The 5451-nt window shown below is 50.5% G+C and overlaps 1 long non-coding RNA gene across 3 annotated transcripts; it reads left to right on the top strand.

Annotated features, from left to right (window-relative positions):
* On the top strand, positions 1-5231 carry LOC146356533 (uncharacterized). Of its 3 annotated transcripts, none has more exons than XR_014788670.1 (3): positions 1-2629; positions 2769-2927; positions 4100-5231. It is a non-coding gene; the product is annotated as an uncharacterized LOC146356533 (long non-coding RNA). The 3 variants fall into 3 exon arrangements; XR_014788668.1 differs by having other exon boundaries at positions 1-1310; positions 1428-2927; XR_014788669.1 differs by having other exon boundaries at positions 1-995; positions 1120-2927.
* The last annotated feature ends 220 nt before the right edge of the window (positions 5232-5451 follow it).

The following is a 5451-nucleotide window of genomic DNA, read 5'->3' on the forward strand; positions in this document are numbered from 1 at the left end:
CGCCCCCGTGATAGGCTACGTGACGATTAACGTAGCCTATCACGGCTAGATCTGCAAAGTCAGCCATGATAGGCTACGTCAATCATCACGTAGCCTATCACGGGTGACTTTAAAAAAAAAAGGGGCTTTGTTTCCAGTCCCCTGATCATCTTCGGTGCCCTCCTTTGAACCCTCTCCAGCTTGTCTGCAACCTTCTTAAAGTGTGGTGCCCAGAACTGGACACAGTACTGCAGATGAGACCTAACCACTGCTGAGTAGAGGGGAATGAGTACTTCGCATGATTTGGAAGCCATACTTCTATTAATGCAGCCCAAAAGAGCATTTGCCTTTTTTGCAGCCACATCACATTGTTGGCTCATATTCAGCTTGCAATCTACAATAGGGATGGTGGAGAATTCCGCCATAGACTCTGGGGGGGCAGCAGATTCTAAGAATTTCCGCCACCACCCCACCCCGCCACCTCATGAAGGCCAACCTGGCCGGATCCTACCTGACACTGCCGGGTCTGGCTGGTCCATCTGCGGCCAGTCTTCGGATGTGTATGGCATCCTGCCCAGTGGACGCCATTTGTGTCCCTTCCCCTTACCATGATAGGCTACATAAATCTTTACATAGCCTATTGCGGTAAGGGGAAAGGACTAGGGATATACGAAAGTCACTTACATGTTCACGGATTATAATTATGTTGGAGGGGAGGCGTTCCGTCCCTCCCCCCAGAATCCTCGCCGGCTGGCTCCGCTCCACAGGGATTCTGCGGAGCTGCTGGCCGGCTCCACCAGCAGCCAGACATCCGGCTGCTGGCTAGCAGGGATGCAAATGGCAGTGGCCATAGCCGCCGCTGCTTGCGTCCCTGCAGTCAGCCATGATGGGCTACGTAAATGTTTATGTAGCCTATCACATCTTTTTTTTTTAATTGTTTTTTAAACTTCCAGTCGGAAGACCGGCCGCCGCCACCCCACCGCTGGAGCCGCCGCCGCCCGGAAGATCCGCCCCAGGTAAGTCTCGTCCCAGGGGGGTAGCGGGGGGGTGGCAGGCCGTTCCACCACCGATTTTGGGGGGTCGAATGCGCTGGCATTTGGCCTCTCCGAGATCCGTGGCAGAATTCTCTGACATCCCTAGAAAGGACACACATGGTGTCCACTAGGCCGGACGCCATTTGCGCTTGAAGACTGGCCGTGGCCAGAAGTACGGCAGTGGCCGGCCCTGGCCAGCAGGTCCGCGGACTCACCACGGAGCAGAGCCAGCCGGGGAGGTTTCCAGGGAGGAGGACCAGATCGCCTCCCCCCCACAGACCCCCCAGCAGACTCCAGGTAAGGGGGTTTCATACACCCCTAATCTACAACAATTCCAAGATCTTTTTCACTTGTGGTGTTGTTGAGCCAAGTGTCGCCCATCTTGTAACTGTGCATTTTGTTTCTTTTTCCTAGGTGCAGAACTTGGCATCGATCCCTATAAAATGTTGTTCTCTTGATTTAAGGGTGGGATTCTATGGGAAACAGTGAATACACCTTCAACTTGTTAAACAAATGAAAATGTGCCACACAAGAATCATAGAATAGTAGGGTTGGAAGGGGCCTACAAGGCCAATGAGTCCAACCCCCTACTCAGTGCAGGAATCCAAGTCAAAGCATCCCTAACAGATGGCTGTCCAGCCTCATCTTGAATGCCTCCAGTGTGGGAGAGCCCATCACCTCCCTAGGTAGTTGGTTCCACTGTTGTATTGCTCTAACAGTCAGGACATTCTTCCTGAAGTTAAGCTGGAAACTTCTCTAACCCTCCGCAAGGACGGCCACCTGCTTTAGGAATTTAGGGAGGACTCAGATGATCACAGTGTTACATTGTTGTTGGCCAATGTAGGCTTATCTATCAAGGTTGTTACATAACCAAGACCACAGGTGTGATCACCTCATCCACAAGTGTTATTCACATGACCTGGACAGTATATAAGTCCCTAGAGATGTTCCCTCCAGCAAAGGAGATCGTTACCTTGTTGTGGTGCTGGTGCTTGAGCACCTCAATGACATCATGAGCTAAACCATGAAGGGACACCCAAGACGGGAAGGTCATGGCAGAGAGGTCAGACTAAATATGATCCCTGGGGAAGGAAACGGCAACCCACCCCAGTATTCTTGCCATGAAAACTCAATGGATCAGTACAACCAGAGATATATTGGTATACCATCGGAAGATGGGACTCCCAGGTCAGAAGATGGTCAAAATGCTACTGGGGTGGAACAGAGGATAAGTTCAACTAGCCCCAGATGTGATGACGCAGCTAGCTCAAAGCCGAAAGGACAGCTAGCAGCCGATGGTGCTGGTGGTGAACAACGAATCCGATGTTCTACAGATCAACACACCATAGGAACCTGGAATGTAAGATCTATGAGCCAGGGCAAATGGGATGTGGTTACTGGGGAGATGTCAAGATTAAAGATAGACATTTTGGTTGTCAGTGAACTGAAATCGACTGGAATGTGCCACTTCACATCAAATGGCCACCAGATCTACTACTGTGGACAAGAGGACCACAGAAGACATGGAGTAGCCTTCATAATTAATAATAAAGTGGCTAAAGCAGTGCTTGGATACAATCCAAAAAATGACAGAATGATCTCAATTCGAATTTAGGGTAAGCCATTTAACATCACAGTGATCCAAATATATGCCCCAACCACAGATGCTGAGGAAGCAGAAGTAGATCAGTTCTATGAGGATCTGCAGCACCTACTGGATAGTACGCCAAAAAAAAGATGTTATTTTCATTACAGGAGACTGGAATGCTAAGGTGGGTAGTCAAACGACACCTGGAATTACAGGCAAGCATGGTCTTGGAGAACAAAATGAAGCAGGACATAGACTGATAGAAGACTGGCTGCCGCCGCCACAACACCGCCAGGAGCCGCCGCCGCGAGGGACATTTGGCAAAGGTAAGTCCCATCCTGGGGGGTGGCAGGGTGGTGGTGGACTGTTTCTCCACCAATTTCGCAGGGCCAAATGTGTTGGCATTTGGCCCCCCGGCGGTTCGTGGAGAAATTCTCCGACATCCCCACTGTTCTTCTTGTTTCTGAATATTCAAAAGAACCCTTGTCTATTGGCAAAACAATCCTAAAAGGCTATCTCAGTCCTGGGTCATATGAAAGTTTTTCATCACAAAAGTCAGGCAAACCTTTTCGTCCTGACTCACCTCTGTCAAGAGTATGGAGTTGCATCAGTGGGTTCTAAGAAAAGTGGACGAAAGTCCCTTACCTTTCGCCGAAGCTTGTTCGCGGTGGGGGGGAGGCGCTTCGCTGCTCCCCCCGCGAAGTTCAGGCTGGGGGGGAGGCTTCCCGCCTCACCCCGGCCGAAATTCAGGCCAGGGAGGAGGCTTCCCGCCTCACCCCGGCCGCGAACTCGAAAGTTTTAAAAAAAACAAAAACGCCCCCGTGATAGGCTATGTGACAATTAATGTACCCTATCACGGCTAGATCTGCAAAGTCAGCTATGCATTGCCCTTATTTTCGCCGTAGTCTACGTAAATCTTTACGTAGACTACAGCGACCAAATAAGGAACGGGAATGGCGGCTCCCCATGGGGGCCGCCATTATCCGTACGCGCTTTTTTTTTTTTAAGTCACCCGTGATAGGCTACGTGACGATTGACGTAGCCTATCATGGCTGACTTTGCAAATCTAGCCGTGATAGGCTACGTTAATTGTCATGTAGCCTATCACGGGGGCGTTTGTTTTGTTTTTTCTTTTCTTGGAATGGTGGCGGCGGCAGCCGGTCGAAAGACCGGCTGCGGTTCCCACCCCGCACGAACAGCTGCCGAACCGCTGGCTGGACCCGCCGCCAGGAGGGACATTCGGCGAAGGTAAGTCCTGTCCCAGGGGGGGTGCGGGGTGCGGGGGGGTGCGGAGGATTTCTCCCCGAAACTTGTTCAGGGGGCCGAACACGTTGGCGCTCGGCCCCCTGAAGTTTCGGGGAGAAATTCTCCGCCATCCCTATAGCAAATATGTTTTCTCCAGCAGTGCACCTGCTCATTGAGCTGATGCGAGAGTTCAGGAAGTTGCCGAGGTGATGCTTATGAAAACCACAGTAATTTATTTTTCTTCTTTCCAAAGCTCAAGGGGTTTCCCCGAAGATCACCTCTGAGTCCAGTGACAGAAACATAGGATTCAAGAGCAACAGGACGTGATGGCTTGCATCCAAGGCTGAAAGGACTGGCTCATAAATGCCTCCTTGGCAACTGAGCTCTTGGGATGAAGGAAGGGAGGCAGGGGCTGTGCTGGTGTGCTTCCTAGCATCCCCTTCAGATGTGAAGCCCTGGCTGGCTGGGCTCCATCTCTACTAAGGAAACCACTGAAACCTGAGTCTTGCAAAAGGCATCTGACTTCTAATTATTCTTTGAATTTGTTGTGAATAGCAGGACCAAGCATGGCAGGTGTACCATGCGGCCCCAGAATGATTCTGCTGCTGCTGCTGCTGCTAGTGCTACTGCCCCAGGCAACCTGTGGGAAGCTGAAGGCAAAGTGCCTCTTGACTTTAAAAAAAAGTGGACATAACCCATCCAATTATTACAGGCCAGGTGACCACTTCATTAGTGGAGTCATCTCTGCAAGACGTATTCGGTTTGAAGAATGCACATTCCTCAGGTTCCCCCAAATCAAAAATCACATGTAAGTCATTATTTGTTCTGTGGTGTTACTGCTATTTACTACTGATCTCATGAGCTCCGGTTATTCCCACTTACCAGGGATTGTCCTCATTATCTGATAAACTTGTCAGGGTTGGATCTGAGCCCATAGAGTCCCAAAGCAGCTCTGATTCTGAGGAGGAGATACAATCCGTGGGAGAGAAACTCTCTCAGGTTTCAGAGGCACAGCTGAAGGGGGAGTCCCTCCCCTGCTCAGATTCCTGGGAGTGACAGTGACCCTGGTATGGAAAAGGAGGGACAACTTGAGCTTTTAGACGTGAGGTGCAGGCACAAGTGAGAGGCTGCAGGAGCCGAGCTGAGGCACTCAGCCCGATTGGCTCGACGTCAACAGCTGCACCCCGAGGCCCCACGGAAAAGGGGCAGAACTTCCCCTCCTACTCCTTAAGTTCAGAGAGTTGCCGTGCTTTTCTCCAAACAGAGACCAACTGACGTCCTAGCTCTTAGAAACCCCTGGTAGGCTGTTCCTTTATATTTCCTCTGAGTCTCAGGCAATTAGCATCTGTAAGCCTCATTAGTTTGAATGGAAATAAAGCCTTGGAAAGCAGCCCTTTTGTCTGGGTGTTGATTCTGGCTATTGGAGGGTTCAGAAGACAACAGGGGCATTCCTAACAAAACTGATCTCCTATTTTGCCTTTGTGGGAAGACACTGTTGATGCATCAGCATTAAATGACAGCCTGCAGTGTCAGATGCAGGCTCCCTGTGTTAAGTGTGGCAAATATATTATAGAACCAAGTGAAGGTTCCGCCATCTCATTAATG

Source organism: Heloderma suspectum, chromosome 2 (assembly GCF_057233095.1).
Source record: "Heloderma suspectum isolate Gila_16-S chromosome 2, 16-S_ref, whole genome shotgun sequence".
In the NCBI taxonomy this organism is placed as follows: domain Eukaryota; kingdom Metazoa; phylum Chordata; class Lepidosauria; order Squamata; family Helodermatidae; genus Heloderma; species Heloderma suspectum.